Source organism: Melopsittacus undulatus, chromosome 10, assembly GCF_012275295.1.
Source record: "Melopsittacus undulatus isolate bMelUnd1 chromosome 10, bMelUnd1.mat.Z, whole genome shotgun sequence".
Lineage (NCBI taxonomy): Eukaryota > Metazoa > Chordata > Aves > Psittaciformes > Psittaculidae > Melopsittacus > Melopsittacus undulatus.
The window spans coordinates 14,476,592-14,493,587 of NC_047536.1; the positions used below are offsets into that span (position 1 = coordinate 14,476,592).

Genomic DNA, 16,996 nt, shown 5'->3' on the forward strand with positions numbered 1-16,996 from the left:
GGAGGAGGAGGGAGACGCCGGAGGGGGGAGCTAACGGCGCATGCGTAGCCTCTGGGCGGGACCGCGCTTGCGCGTTTGGGAGGACTAGAGCAGCAGCGGGACGGGGCTGATGCGCGGTTGCGCCTGCGCGGAGGCATAAAGCGGTGGGGGAGCAGCGGCCGTGAGGGGATGGCGGGGGTGGGGTGTGTTGGTCGCTGGGGTGCGGGGTCCCGGTGAGGGCTGCCGGCTTCAAGTGCCCCAGCACCGTGGTGGGCCCTCCGGTGGGGTGAGACCCAATGGTCTTTTCAGTGGTGACCTATCTGAGGGAGGGGAGTGATCCAGCCCACAGCTCTGAGGCGGGAGTGAAGGGCTCTGCTGTGAGGGGTTGCTGTTTGGTTATGGTAGTTGCTACTTCTGCCCGGCAGAGCCGTTAGAGCAGCGAGGCGGTCGTTCCTCGTTCCACAGGGGCACGGACGGGGCTGAACGCCTGGCTTGCTGAATGCTTGTTGGGTGTCTCTGGTGTTTGCAGTCGGTTCGCGGTGTTGATGCTTCTCCCCGTAGTCCTGAGGCACATCACCGTGTTCCTCTGGAAACAGGGAAGCGGAGGGCACTTGGTGGTGTTGGGTGCTTAGAAACAAATCTTTCCAGCTCGAGCATGAGCGTTAAATAATGCGTGGTTTGTGCCACCGCGGAGTGCTTATGTTAAAAAGGCTGTTGTGTTTCTTGTCTGTAAACCATTTATACTGGAAGAGTTCTTGGAAGACTTGGGTTCATTATGACCCTTTAGGAGAGAAAGAATAAGTGAAGTGCAGTGTCAGCTTTTAACACGATACAGGAAACTGAGAGTGGAGCTCAGCTTCCTTGGTGTACTCAGACATTGCTTTCTACCTAACAGAAAAGATGTTGGAGAGAACAAAAGAAGATGCTGTAAGAAGGAATGAAAGAAACAAGCATCTGTGATTTGTAACAGATTGGCATCTTAAATTGCAGAGGTATTGGTCAAAGCAAAATTTCCCTTAAATAACCTCCAAAAGGCATGAAATTATAATTTAAAAAACCTACATTCTTTCACTGAAACAGCTCAAAAGTTGGACAGAAGGTACCCTGTTGGGATTGCACAATCCACAAAGACTTTTCCTGGTTAATAGGTGGCAATTGTCTCAGGATTTGCCCAATACAGGCTCTAGATTGTTAAATTCTTTGCATACTGTTGAAGCAAATCAATTATGCAGTGAGCAAGGGGAAAAGAATGTTTGCTTTCCTGGGTCAATCTCGGTTTCTTGGTGTCATACTCCCGCAGTTGACATCAGTTTGTTCAAATGACTTAATTCAGGTGGTTTTTTTATTTCCAGGATGCTTTTGCTCTTTTTACATAGGTTTCACTCTTCGGATGCTCTTAGTTTTGCACTTAAAGTAGTAGAAGGTAAAGTTGTTATACGTTGAAAAATGGCAGGCTTCAAGAATTGCACACCCAAAGTAACCTTGAACAAATAAATGTAAAGAATATGAAGCAATAAATCTCTTGTGTAACTTGCCAAGCTAAAGTTTATTATCTTCAATAGCTGTTGACCTCCTGGCATAATCAGATGCTTTCAGACCACATTTAGCTCTGTATTTCCCATACAGATAGTGAAATTCTTGATGAAACTTGAGTAGATTACACCTTTGAAGTCCTCCTGGTATTGGCATTACAGTTAATTATGCTTCCCTCTATGAAAAATTATTCATTACTCTTAGTTTTTACTTTTTTTCCCACAACATTCTGAAAAATCTGGACCTACAACTTCACTGCTCTTAGCTACTCTATTGCCTGCACCCATCTGTGTTTCTGGAATAGGAAATATGGAGTGAGAAAGGAAAAATAAAACCTCCTCAGCATCAGGGAGCTATTAATGTGGTTTATTCACTTGTGAAACTACAGAGTCCTGTGATGCCTTATCTGCTAGGTGTGGGGAAAGCACAGCTACAAGGCTCCTTGTGGATGGCAGTAGTAATCACTGCTGTCTTCAGAGCACTTGTGATGGTTCCCAAACCCACTGGCTCACAGGGGCAGTGAGAAAAGCTCCTAAGAAAGGAGCCTTTTTTGTTTGAAAAGACTCAGTTATAGCTCTTCACTGGCAGGACAAACAGCGCTTTGGAAGGGGTAGGTGGTTCAGTGCTCGCTGCTTGCAGCTGAAGCCATGCCATTGACTAGGGGAGAATTCAGGATTCAGTTATTTGGATGCTCACAGAGAAGGGCAAAGCTTTGGGTTCTGTCTCCATGGCAAACGTTAGCTCTGTGTTTTATCAGGTTGGTTTGAATAGTCTGTATGTGGATCAGAAATCAGGTCTCATTCCTCCCTCCTACTTGACAGCCATAATCAATAGTTTAGAGAACCATGGGTGCTTTTCTCTTCTTTCTCAGATAGTCATCTGAGCCTTCAAAGGAGAACAAAATAATGGCAGAATACCCATTGTGTTGCATAAGCTGGGGGTTTGTCAGTGCCTCAGATACACAGTAAGATTGCACGTTGAGTTGTGAGATGGCAGTGATACCCCTTCACCTTTAGTATGTGAAATACCCCAGGTTTTTGTGTGTGGTTTGTAACTAAGGAGATGGGCTGGGTGCAGTGATGAGTCAAGGGCAGCCCATGCTGCTCCACGCAGTCCCAGCACTTGAGTCAGTGACAAGTGTGTGTGTGGCATTCCTTAAAAAGGTGAACAATTCCAACTCACCGCCCTGAAGTGCTGGAACACAGAGTTGGAAGGTTGTTCAGTTCCTTTGCAAAGTCACCTGTAGTGCCAACTAATTGTGTAACGGTCTGAAATGAGTCTGGAGCTCATTGATGAGTGTGTCAGCAATTGCAATAATCTTATCAGTTACTGTAGTAACAGCAGTGTTTCCATTGCAGTGTAAGAGACAGTCAGTGTTTAAACTCCAGATTCATATTGCTATGTGAATGTAGTGTTGATTACACATTGGAGACTAAGGACCACGTAAACTAGTTTTCTCATGCTTATTTATCTCCCTGAATGTTTTACTGGTTCTTAATTAGCTGTCAATGCATGTCTGCAATGTCTATTGCTGTGGTGGTTTAAGGGTAAAGGTAGATTTAAAAGGCTATATGGTATTGTAATAATGAGTTACCACCTTTTGATGTAGGGCTGGCTTCTTTGATTAGTAGATTTTTTTTGGTAAGCAAAGAGTATAGGCACTAATATTTCAGGGGAAAAGGGACTATTCCTGATCAGATGCGGTCAGAAGCCTACAACATGTAACCTCTCACATATTCAGATACTGAGACAAAATATTGTACGTTTTGTGTCTTAATAGTCCCATTAAGTCAAATCCTGTGATCTGTGGCGGAACAAATGCAAAAGATGGGAGCTAGAAGCTATTTACATCAGATATTAGTGTTGTATCAGCATGAGCAAGTATTTCTGTATCTTTGACTCATACCAGAGTCCAGATAGCGCGTGACAAAGCCAGTGACATCAGTAACACCACTATCAGGGGAAACCTCCTCACTTCAACAGTTCAATTAACTGGCTACTGCAATGGGTGAAATCTCATTATTAATCATCTTCTATACCACAGAACATGTTCCTTGAAATTTGCTAGTTCATAGTTTGCTCTGGTGCTGTAGAGAAAGCAGAAGTGTGCAGTCTTGCTGAAAGAAATGGTTACAAACTGTGAAAATCACATTTTCAAGTCGCTATGGATACAGATATTTCCTACTCAAGACCCTTTAAAAAGCTAAGGAAAGGGGGCTCATTCACAAATAGTATGTTTTTAAGATTTTGCAGCTATTTATGTTCTACTTTCTCCCCATGAGTACTAAATGCTGCTTTCAGCTTGTGCATCCAGCCTGGGACTGGCTCCAGTTGCTGGTGAAGTGGGAGCATCACTGAGCACCTGAGCTGTGATCCTGCTCAGTCTGAAAGTGCTATGTTATCATCTCACAGTCTTAATCTTTAGAGCACTTGACAGATCCTCCCACTGCCTGGACAAATGCTATCACTGTCATGGCCAAATGACCTAAATGTGAGGAAACAGATACTGAAGTTATTTATCAACTTTACAAACATGACAGGAGCATTTAGAGACCCCAGTTCAATAGATACTTAAATAGATGTTTAAATTCCTTTCTTTTAAAAAGATAATGTAAATACCTGTGCAATACCCCTGGTAAGCTTGCACTTGAAGGCTTTAGGCTTGCTGATTGCTGGGGTGGTGCTCTGATCACCTCCAGTTACAAGTACTTTCTTTAGAAAAGCTCTCCTGTTGTTCAGTCCTTTCCATAAGCTACATTTAAACACCCAAATTATTAATACATACAAGCAGTTGTCATGGAGACAGTATTATCCAGAGTGGGGTTTTCTTAATAAGCAGCACAAAGTTGGCACATCCCACATGCCTTGTACAGACAATTCCTACAGAATGTTTCCTGCGTTTGACATGGGATAGATCTATTTCTTTGCTTTTCCTGCCAGCATGCTCTGGAGAAACCACTGTTTCTGGCTTTCAGATGGCTGGCTTTAGGAATCTGAAAAATGTAGGAGTTGTAAGAGGTGTTGGGTTTAGTTCAAGTCATAAGATCTTAGCAAGGGGCCATACAGCTCACTTCTGTGAGCCCTCAAACACAACATGACAGCTGAATTAGGGCTGAAACCACTGTGGGATATATTTCCTCTCCTCATCTTAGTGCATAGACTTACGCAGTAACTAATCCAAAAGGAGGCAATTGGCTGATGTAGCTGGGGAAGCTGCAGGGCTGTAATGATGGTTATTTTCCCTGGAACAAAACTGCACTACTGTTAAATGCTTATAAATCCAAAAGGACCTGGTGCTGTACCTGCAGACTTAAGGGTATTAAACCTGAGCTCTCTGAGATGTTTTGCCCATACTTGTCATAATTCTTCTGCTTTTTAACTGTGCCCTTGCAAAGTAGCACGCAGCACAGTTCATCTGATAAGTAGGACTCTTTCTACCTTTATTCTATGCTTCCTTCTTTTGTCTTGTCCTGGAGATCCTTTTACACTTATGTCAGGCAGCACCTAACTGATGATGCAGCCATTCTGTAGCCTGTTTATTTAAGTGAATGGATGAGATTCTCTGAATATTATAGTTACTGCTTTCTCTATTTTTTTTTCCCCCCAGATACTCTTCAGTTAATGCTACATCACAGTTACTGCCATAATGACCTTCATCTGGGCCAGGCAGCTAGAGAATAAAGTTACAGAAAGACTGCAAAAAGGATTGCAGCAAGAAAACATGATGTAGTCCTTCCTCCCTTTGCTGCCAGGTAAATGTATGTTTCCTTCATAGCACTGCCAGTATCTTGCAGAGAAGGAAGCATGAACCCACTGGGGCTGTACTCATGACTTTTAGAAGCGTGTTAATATCATACCCATATTGGTTTGGAGATGTCAGGTGTCTTGCGTGACAAACACGTCCACAAAGCCTGCTAAAGATGGCTTGACCAAACCACCATCCAGCTCAGCACCAGCTCTTGAGCTGGATTCCAAGCAGTGCTGTGTCCTGGCTGCTGCTTAAATGCTTCCTCCAAATAGAGAGACCAGGGAGGGAAGTTTCCTTTTGAAATCTATTTGTGTATGTGCTAAAGGACAAAGGAGATCCATGATCATCTATTCACTGCACAGGCACACTTATTCTTAGATCATTATTTCGTTTCACTGTGGTTAACAAGTGTATTATTAGTAATAGCTGGTTACAAATAATAACCCGGCCTTATTTTTAACCTAATACTGCATCAGATTTCATTGCAATAGGTGGATTCACTGCTGTGCTTTGCTCTTTGACTATTATCTTTCAGAATTTCAGTGCCTTCCATCTTCAGCATTAAAAATAGGTGGCAAGTTGGGTAATTATTATCGCTCCAAATCTCATGTGCAGCCTTACATAACAGTGTTCTCACCAAAAGCCTGATTTTAAGGGTGGAGTGGAAGAATATGCTGCAGCAACCTGAAATTATTTGCTCTACTGTAGCAGGGTTATACGGAGCCCAGATAGAACTGTTTCTTCTGAGGAAACACTGGGAGCCAGGCTAATATTAATGGAAATAATAATGTGTGGAATGCCTCAGCTTTGCCATTATGTTATCAGCACACCTCAGTCCTGAGTAGAGGCCTTCTTGGCAATCCTCTGTTGCCCAAGCAGAAACTACCAGTCATACCAACTCACTGACAGTCCAAATATTTGTGAGTTTAGTAACAGTAAATATATAAACATGCAAAGTGAAATAACAGTGGCAAATTACTTGGAAGGAGACTATCCCCAGCTAGATGGAGCTACCCTTGATAAACCTGAACTTCTTCATTAGTAACACTGTGTTCATATGCGAAGTGCTGTCTGTTTTTACTAGCTAAGGCTATTTACCCTTCCAGCCCTGAACTGGGTTCCTTACGTCCATCATACTCATGTCACTTGGAAAGGATGAGAAATGGTTGGGAAGAGGCAGTCGTCAATCCTGAGAATATCAGGTACCTTCTTTTAGCTCTTACAAACTCTCAGCTCTCCTGGTGATCATAGTAACAACAAACCCTGATCTCTTCTATTTACATAATACATTTTATTGTTTCATCTCCTATTTCATTGCATGCTGTGACCTTCTTCCTTCATCGATGCATCAAAGTTGCATCATTCTTCCTGATTGCCATTCTTCTCTTCCATCCCTTTTCCTGTGCATAACTTCCTTTCCTCCCCACTTTCAGCGTCATTGAATCAGATTTAGCCAAATTATCCACAACTGCTCATAAGCTCTGGCAATTGAACATAGAGGCTTTTCTCCCTTTGATTGTACATAAGATAAATAGCATGAAAATGAAAAACACACTGTTATAAATTTGACTAATAAAAATCTTACATTTGTCAAAAGAGTGAGAAATGGCCATGAATGGATCTGTTAATTTCATTGCTAGATGATGATGCCAGAACTCTTGCATTCTACCAGGGGCTGGGATCTTACTGTCAGGGTCTAACTTCCTTTTTCATGTCTACAGCATTAGTGATGGCTGCTGAGTGTGTTCCCTGGCACAGTAATGCTCTCCTCATGTTAGCCCTAGAATGTGCACAGCCACTTCGTCCTACAGATGCTGACCCTCAGCTGCTGGAGACTCAAGCCAGCAAATCCTCAAAGTTTGAAGGCTTAAAGCTGGGTTCATGCTGTGAATGTTGAACTCAAGCTGTGTTAGCTGAATCACTAACTGAATTTCACTCACAGGCAGTAACTGCATCTAGAAATGTCAGTCTCTGTGTGTTCCAAGACAGGAGCTAGTTCTAACCTTGCTGCCGTGGTACAGAGGTTTACTCTAGGAGTACGTATCTAGCACAAACATGATGTTAATTTGTACACTTCACCAGTACTGGTTTTCCTCCTCAGATTACAAACTGAAAAGATCAATTAAATGATGACTATTGTTTTTGTGAGATGAATGGGAGCTCCATAATTAATGATATCAGGTGTATTAGCAGAGAGGAGAACTGGTTTCAGAAGACTATCATTAGCTTGAGCAATTGGAATTGTTCAATTCCATAATGGATGTGTATTTATTGCAGCACTGCATGAGTGGAGAGGCGATGCAGGGTCCATTGCAGCAGTGATGCACCTCATCTGCACAGAAGAGGCAGAAGCTTGCTGGCTTCACAAGGGAGGCTCTCCAGCATGGAACACTCTGGGACACTGCACAGCAAGTTTAATTCTGATTCATGTTTTACAATCAAAAATTATTTAGAAAACCCCAGCTCACCTCCCTCAAAGAGTGGTTATTTGGGAAACTACACCTTCCAAGGACTTAAGCTCTGATACCAATTGGCCTCAACAGAGTAAGTGTTAAACATCCCATTCTTGTGTTGTAGCTGTTCTGTGGTGAAGTCCCTCAATGTACCTTTTCATAAATTGCCCTCTCTGTCCTGACTGTAGTTATACTTCCCTTAAAATGTACCTATTACAGCAGAAAATCAGTACTATTCATTCTTGTAGTAGTCCAGAAAGCTTTACTGCTATAGCTACTGCTGCTCTATTTTTTGACAGTGCCCAATTGAAGGCAAATGTACCAAAATATGTCAAGACTTACTCATGTAGAGATAATATACCAAGTGAAAGAATTTCCACCATAAAGGTGTGTACATTACAATAGCCTTGAGATAGGGCTGACTTCTTCCAGAACAAGTTCTTCTGGTTTTATGTGACTATTTAATACACTTCTGTGTTCAAGAAAATAATTCTTGCTCTTACTCTGTACTAGGAAACCAGTATAGCAGGAGGCACCATGGGCTGGGGAGCAGACGGGGAGACAGGAGATGTCTCTTGTATCTGTTTAAAGATCTTCAGGGCCATTTTAACTCCCACCACCCCTTCTGTGCAGTGTCACAGCTACTATTCATTTTACTAGTTCTATGAGCAGGTATTTTCTTAAGGTGAAATGTGCTTTCTTCAAAGTCTAAGGGATCTTTAACAGAAAAGTCAGAACAATTAGGTAAAGAAACTCATTATTATGCCTGTGAATGAAAGAGCTTCTGGGCAGTGTCACTGAATGCAAACACTTGGATTCATCTGGTTTAAATGTAAATGCTTTCTACAGGTCATCCAGGAAAAGATATATATATATATATATATATATATATATATATATTAATTTTAAGAGGCTGACTACTGACAGAGGGTATCTATAATGTGGCTTTTCAGTTACTTCATTTCTGCACTCTCTTCTGCTCAAAAAATAACCTGTTCAGTGATTGCAGGCAGAAAGGCAGTTTCACTTATCGTGAAGCTGTGTCTGTGATGAAGTCAGGAACACAGCACTGGACAATAAGATTTCTAGGTGAGGTAGTGACAGATCATTTATCCTCCTGTAACAGCCAATACATATTTGTCAAGCAGGGGTGCTTCCAGCAGACTAGAGCTGCTTGTCAAGTGAAGCCATGTATGCTGGCAGCTGAGTACAATAGGTACCTGTGCATCCAGATCACTCCCGGTCCTCTTTTTTATGATGGGACAGTGAGTTGTGCTTTTATTGTTTTTGTAATTAAAGGGTGAACAGATGGTGAGAACTTGAACAGCTGCATCCATTAAATTAATGTTGAGAATGTCTCTGCATTATAATTTAATATAATGGGATTTTCCTTCAGTGAAGTAAAACTGCAGTGTAGTACTTGGGAATGTTTACTATGGAGAAGCTTCACTGGTAAAAGATTTCACTGACTCACGCTGTGACTCGCTGCCAGAAGGGTGTTTCTTCATGCCAGTATATTTCACATGCCACCCTAGAGTGAACCTTTTTTCAACTACACACCTGCAGATTTATGTAACACCAAAGGGGACAATGGAATCTGACTGCCTGTGTTAGGCAGAGTAGATAGTAACAAGCAGGAGCTGGCTGGGCTGGTATTGGGAATGGTGTAACATGAGGGGTTGGGTTTGACATGATTTCAGAGGTGAATTTAAGGCAGCCAATCCAGATCAAACATTGAGACTGGTAAAAACTCAGTGTTTTGTCAGTTCCAGAAATTAAGATGCTACTCGTTGGATGACATTTCCATAAGTGGAGAGAACAAACTTTCTTACGCCTCTTGAGACAAGGGTTTTAATGACACTGGTTAAGACAGAAGAAGAAAACCCAGCAGCAGTGGCATGACTTTTATAAGCAGCAGTGGACACTGGTAGGTTTTCCTACATCTCAGAAAATATTTATACTTAACTGTAAATATTTGAGTGAAACTTGCCGAAGCCGTATTTTGGGAATCCTGTGTTTTATTCCTGGAATGGTTTTGAACGGTGGAAATTTATAGCAAATGCTTTATGCTGGTGATTCTGTACCCCAGCAAGCTCCAGCTGTAGATACATAATACTGGTCTCCCACGCAGCTCCACCATGGCTGCAATCATACATTGTCTCCTGCATACAAAGGCTGTTCCTCTAATAATCAGACACTGGGATAGGAATGAAATCATTATGGAAATAGTACTAGAAAGAACACAAAGGCTCACAGTGGGCCCAAATGTCTCTGCTGCAAGCCTTCTTCCATCTAAATTACACCACAGATTAACCTGCCTCAGTGGGTACAGAGTGAGAAAACTAAAGGGATGAGCACACACACCATAGAAAGTTTAAACTGCTCTTCCCTGCAGTGTAATCTGTGAAATCACTCTTACACTGTGTGGGAATAACTGGGAGGTCACAGAGGATTATGTGGACATTTATGTTTCATTCTGGCTTAAGCGTGTTCAACTCTAGTGATAGCAACCAAATTGTTTCCATCTTCAGTAATGCTGCACTTGCTCCTAAGATTGAATGCAGGAATAACAAGTTTATTAACTGCACATTTATCTCACACTGAGATCTCAGGTTTTCAAATTTCAGCGTTCAGCTACTGAAACATCATGTCAGAAGTGCTGAAGCTTTGTGGAATTGAAGAATAAGATGTTAATAGTGTCAGAGTAGAACAAAGCAGAACGTTCCTTCAGTGGCAGCCAGGGAACCTGACACATAGTGCTTAAGTCTTCACCTATCTGCATGCAAGGAAACCTATCGTTCCCTTGTCCCTGTTTCCTATTTTCTTCTCTCTTCTCTTGTGTAATCTCTTGCAAAAGGAATGGCTCCTGCACTGGCTGTTTCCCACTTCTCTATTTTAACTGTGAGCTTGTCCTTCCTTCCCTTCAAAAGGTGGGGACTTCTGGTTTGGAGAAACAGCCACACAGCTGAAGTAAAGCCCATGGTGCTACTGAGCAGTTTCTCCTTTGGCATCATATGCTCTTCAAACTGCAGCAGAGCCCATCCCAGGAGATAATTAGCAGCTGTATTCAAGTGACTCAAGGGAAGATTTGAGCTCTGCATTTTGAGAGGCTGTTTGTGTATCTGATGTAATTTTGTCTCATCACAGTCTGCCTGAGCTTTCTGTGTGACAGAACAAAGGGGAGAATTAACCAATGAGTCCAAAATACTTACACTAGGAAAATAACTATTTTGTTTTAACAGCTGCTGAGACTTTTTCTCCATTGAGCCTAAAGACTGGGATTGAGCAGAGGTTTTAGAAGTCCAGCTTTTACTGTCGGTAACACCTACAGCCACCAAGAAAGGAAATCTATTTGAAGCACTTCAGAGTAAGGCTTTGACGTAAGTAAGGTGCTTTTGTCTAACACAGTCTCTGGAAGTCAGTCTTTTCACTTGGAAAATGCGCTTCTGCAGTTAAGCAACTGTTCCAGATTTCTTAAACATTTATCCACATGTGCAATAAAATACTTCATCATTTTCATAGAATCATAGAATAGTTAGGATTGGAAAGGACCTCAAGATCATCTAGTTCCAACCCCCCTGCCATGGGCAGGGACACCTCACACTAAACCATATCACCCAAGGCTTCATCCAACCTGGTCTTGAACACTGCCAGGGATGGAGCATTCACAACCTCCCTGGGCAACCCATTCCAGTACCTCACCACCCTAACAGTAAAGAATTTCTTCCTTATATCAAGTCTAAACCTCTGCTGTTTAAGTTTCAACCCATTACCCCTTGTCCTATCACTACAGTCCCTAATGGATAGTCCCTCCCCAGCATCCCTGTAGGCCCCCTTCAGATACTGGAAGGCTGCTAAGAGGTCTCCACGCAGCCTTCTCTTCTCCTTACTATTTTAATAGTAATCCCTCTGCAGAAAATAATTAAAACCAGATAGAAACTGATGTTACAGAGCAGACCTTAGAGCTGCGCATAACCTGTGGCATCTGGACATTTCTGCATTGGGAAGTTATTTCTTTTTTACTCATGGAATAAGCTTCTTTTTCCAGGGTTCTTCCAGCAGGGAGGTTCCTGCTTGTGTCGGGATTTCCTCTTTCCATGGTGTTATATTTGCTAACTCTGCAGCGTGGTGGGAGGCATACAGCATATAGACACATAATTCCTAATTTTCCAGGGGTAAAGCATGGAGCAGCAGAGATTAACTGATTTTCTGACCACCCTTCTAAAGCCTGATAATTGTTTGTATCTGAACACTCTCCTATGGCAAAAGCAGCATATTGTACTACCAACTCCAGAATAGCATTTTCCATTCAGTAGCTCTCAGTGGGCTTTACAAAGTCACTGGCACTTCACAGATGAGTCTGACGTGTTCAGCAGTGAGATTATTTACCCCAGACCATCTTAGCCAGCAGCACAGCAAGGCAGGAACATGATCTAGAGAGCTCGAGACTTGTGTCAAATCCAGTTGGCCATTTCAAATGGAAAATGTTTTATTATTTATTCCTGGAGGATTTGCTCTGCCTTTCACACCTTTTGGGGTGGTTTTTGAGCATTATAGTCACTGTTTCTCTTTCTGGGATGTTCAAGGTATTGCTCCTTCATCTCCTGAGCTGGGATGCAGTGAATGCAATCTGTGTTTCTGAGCTTTAGCCCTGAGCCAATCTGAGCTTTTCCTGGATTTGGAGACTTTAAGTCCCCATTTCCCTACTTACCCTGAGCCCTCAAAATACATTTTTAGATAGGATTATATGGGAAAAAGCATTAGGAGGGGAAGGGATTTTAAAAATAGCCTAGCATCTAAATCTCAGTGTAATCTCTTCCAATTGTCCCAGCATTTGAGCACAGGACAGGGGCTGGTATCAGTAAAGAGGAGCCCTGTGTAGGATGCACACTTCACAAATAATAATGAATTAAAAAGTGTTTGTTACACCCGGGTGATGTCACTAAAGGTTCATCTATAGTAAACTTGCTTTCCTCAGAGGGCCAGTGGGGCTTTTTCACACCCACACATGATAACCCATTAGGCAGCTGTGACAGTAGCTGTCAGTCAGTGCTGCATTAATCCTGCCACAGCAGGGGCACAGCTCCTGTATTACCAGGCTGGCAGCAAGTCACCAGCCAGAGCAAGAGAGCACTTATCCTTGCACTATCCTGAGGCTTCAGTATAATAACCAGTGCAAGACTAAATAGGAAGAAATGAAGTCATGCCCAAGCTGTCCAATTTGATGGGGTGACTTTCTGTTTGGTGTTACCCAAACCTCTGTTCATATTTTATGTATTTTAATTGCTGAATAAGTAGTTACCATGCTCTAAAGCCACAGAATAAAATAAATGTTTTAAACTTCCACATAAGAATAGTGCTCTTTATTTTCTACCATTTATTTTGTTAACATTCCAGGCTTTTCATAGCTTTCTAGTCCTTTGATAGTCCTACTATCTCACTTAGGGTGTCTGTATGTTTTTCCTAGCAATGTCAGCGACCACCTGGAAAATGCAACAGAGGAAAGCTCATGGAAAATCATAAATATGGGACAATAAATAGGAAGAGTTATTGCAATAATAAGTGGAATTTGCTTCCTAATTCCTATGATAAAAAGGCTTCTATACCTCACCACTTATGAACTCCTCCAGTTTCTTTATTACCTTTGCTGCTCAGCAGGATTCTTCAGCTAGTTTGCAGACACCTTGCAGTACCAGACAGTGCAGTGATCAAGCAGAAATTGCTTCTCCCCCAAAATATAGGCTGGACAAGAGAGCCCCAGTGAGGCTTTCCCAGTAGCCCCAATAACACAGCTTCCATATAACCCAAACTCCCACCAGTTCCAGTTAGATGTGTGGAGCAGCAGTTCAGGTTGCCTCCACTAGGTATTTGTCTAATTCTGTCTCTTACTGCCTCTGCAGATAATTTATCTTTAGTTCACCTCTGTGAACACCAGCAGTCAAGGTACTGTCTGGTCTCTTCAATCACCCTGTAGTAACTCACTACTAATGAGTGGCTGGTCATCGTGCTGCAGAGCATCATCAGTCGGGCTGGTAACAGGAAACAGCAAAGCTAATCATCAAGTACCTGTTAATTTCCTGTTAGGTTTTTAATTGGAATTTCTCTTCTCTAATAGATCTTCTTCCCAGAAAGGCACGTTTGAATCTTTACCTTAATCATACATAATTGTGCAGATTCTTTGTATGTTATTTAGGTATGCTAACCCCAGTAGCGTGGTATTAATTCACAATACAGTCAGTGAATTTAGACAGGGATATCAGAGAAATGTAACTAAAACATGACTACAATATCACAGCTATGCAATTACTACCCCTTTTTTTTCTTTAGATACTGACCAGGCCAAAATCACTGTAGGGGGTTCAGTTTGTAAGGCCAAGCTTGTGGTTTCACATCCTGGATGAAGCAGCCACCCTTTTCCCTGTGCCCCACTCACTCTTCCCTTCCCAAGCTACTGTCTCAGTGGTGCCACTGCATCTTAGTGAGGCTGTTGCACAGGAAAATGATCCAAGTTCAAAATAACCATCTTTGGTTTATTTTAGTCTGAATCAAATCCTTGCCTGGGTTCACTGCACAACCCCGCATGCAGTTACGCCAGCACAGCTCAGGGAAAGATGTGGGACTAGAAACAAACAACATGACTTTGGGCTGCACAGGGCAGAGCTGCTGCCAAAGGAAACAGTGGAGCTGTATGGAATATTTGTTTGGAAACAGTTTTAAAGGGAAGTTTCAGAACACTTGTAGATGAAATGTGTTTAGTTGGTGGGATAAAAGGCTGCAGCCAAAGTTAAGTCTGGCTTCTAATTATACAGAGTAAACAGATACAAAATTAGGCTCTGTGAAGTCTAAATAGGTAATTTCACAGTTAATATTTAACTACTGGATATTTAGCAATATAAAGCATTAAATGGTTTTAAATCCTCATGGCTGGCATGCTGCTCACCAAACTGCAGCCTACAATTGCTGTTCAGGAGTAAAGGGGTTTCCTGGGCAATGGTGACCATGAACTGCAGCATCTCCTCACCCAGTGTGAACACACACCAAAAATGTCTTTTTGCCTAAAATGTCCCTTCTCACTTTTTCATGTTATTTCCATTGATGATGCCAGGGATGGGAACCTTGGGAAGCAGAGGTTGTTGAGAACCATACCCTGTAGAAATCTGTTGTTTAATGTTCAGCACACAAGAATAATGCCTTTTGTTCAAACCATATGTAATGTTTTTCATGTGGCAGCTGTTTTCCCTGTAAATGATAAAACATTAAAACCTGAACTAAAAATAACCCTGTTTGCTGTTCCAGTTCAGGAAATTTCTATCAGCCAAGTGTTTGCTGTTGTTTTTTACTGACTGTTATTCCCAGTATTCAACTCAGCAAGTGCTGACTCTATAATCGGAGCTGGTTTCATACAACCTTCATTTACTGGCTTTTGGTTTTGGAAACTATGACAAAACACCAGCTGGAACACTTAGCCCAGGGTTTTCTTATCATACCTGGAATAAACCAGCAGATGATCATCCGCAAGAGAAGATAATTCCATAGTAATGCACAGACCCCCAAAAATGTCCCGTATTCCCGAGCTGGAAGATCCTTTAGCAAGCTTGTAAATTTTTAATGCTGGTGTCTAAAACCAGCTGTAAAATACAAACACCATTAGATGGGAAAAGTAGGTAACTTATAAACATGAGAAGTCTCTGAGGATGCATTCTGTATCCTTTTTCCCTTATGTTGGAAATGCTTCTCCCTCAAAATCAACATTAACTTTTCCACTGCAGTGATGCTGATTAGATACAAGCCCATGAGCTCATCTAGCATGAGTGTGTTGTAAGAACAATTTTATCCTGCAATAAATACTTAATATTTTAAGTTCTCACCTTCCCAAATCCTGGACCATTCTCACAGGCATTAAACCAAGCCCTTTTCATCTTCCAGTAATTCTACATCTTTGTTATTCCCTGTGCTTGGAAAGAGAGTTTAATCTTGTTTCTTGTGAGAATATGGCTTTCAGCTCTGGTGAGAATCTGATAGCAAAAAGTTATATTAAAGAATATTTTCTCTTAAAATTATATGCCAGCATCTGAAGTAAATCTGTTCTTTAACAACTCAGAGAGCCAAGTACCTCCTTATTAGTTCCAAGGATAATGCCAGTTGTATACATTACAAACGGAGCTTGTCAGCAAAGATCACAGAGTTCCAGCTCCACAAAGAGAATACCAACAGTACATCCGTATACAACACACCGTAGATAGAGCACTCGTGTTCCTGCTCTGGGATTTTCGAGGGTGAAGGCAAACCTGGAGCTCGTAGAATAATCCTTGTTGGGAGTGAGTCCCCTGCTGAGGTCTGTCCGGAGCGATGGGAGAAATCCCCTGCTTTCCGAAGGCTCCACAGCCTCACCTGCTGGCTGCTGCGCTCCCCACAGCACCGAGGGCATGGAGAGAAAGCTCTTCAAAACGGTGCTTAATGCAGCATCGCGCCCTGATGCCCTCTTTGTGTCAGAACGACAACTGGTAAACGTTTTTTAGAAGTATTAGACAAAGTGGTATATGGAGGTTCTGGTAGAAATGTGGCCAAGCTGAGTGTGCAGCAAGTTAAAACTAGGCATTGCATTTCCTAAGCTGCCATAACCCACTGACCTCTCTTCATACATTAGGTGATTACCTTTACCTGCTGTTTGCACTGGGGAGTTTGCTTTACTCAGCCTCTGTCTGCTCTTTTCTCTTCACTGTTCACTGGGTGATTTCTCCTTGCTCTGGAAAGGGCCAGATCCAGTGCTTTTCCGTTATAATTTATGCTTCTTGAGGAGCAGGCTCAGCACAGTGAACACTTGGTCAGTGGCTCTGAATCCACTCTCGTGTAGGAGAACATACAGTTTATGTTTTGTGAGAGCTCTTACAGAGCTGTAGGGATATACAGGCTTGGGGGGGCATATTCAGGCTCCTCTGAATATCTCAACTTTGCTGCACACACACAAATTGAGGACAGTTTACCAGTGTGTGCATAGTTATGAATTTATATCTGTTCATATCATTGGGTTATTTGTAATTCCCACAATTAGGTTATTAGGAAGCTTTTTATCTAGTGGTATTTGGTGTCTGTTCTCACATGCTCTCATAGTTTGCTGTCATTGCACCTCCTTCAGTAACATCTGGGATGTCTGGATCTTGTTCTGTTGCTCTGTAACCTAGTTCATGAGTTTTGGCTCATCTTGCTGAATTGGTGCAGCGGGTGGCTGGAAGGTGAGTTGTTATTTTAGCTCCCAGTTCTAGGGTAGGTAAGGGCCCCAGAG

General features: G+C 42.2%; 1 long non-coding RNA gene across 3 annotated transcripts; it reads left to right on the forward strand.

The window, feature by feature from the left end:
- The first annotated feature begins 58 nt into the window (after window positions 1–58).
- Window positions 59–15,068, forward strand: LOC115946207 (uncharacterized). Of its 3 annotated transcripts, XR_004080314.2 has the most exons (7): window positions 259–971; window positions 5,120–5,264; window positions 6,367–6,462; window positions 7,538–7,804; window positions 9,480–9,640; window positions 10,956–11,093; window positions 13,181–15,068. It is a non-coding gene; the product is annotated as an uncharacterized lncRNA (long non-coding RNA). The 3 variants fall into 3 exon arrangements; XR_004080312.2 differs by lacking the exons at window positions 259–971; window positions 13,181–15,068 and adding an exon at window positions 59–143 and having other exon boundaries at window positions 10,956–11,332; XR_004080311.2 differs by lacking the exon at window positions 13,181–15,068 and having other exon boundaries at window positions 10,956–11,332.
- The last annotated feature ends 1,928 nt before the right edge of the window (window positions 15,069–16,996 follow it).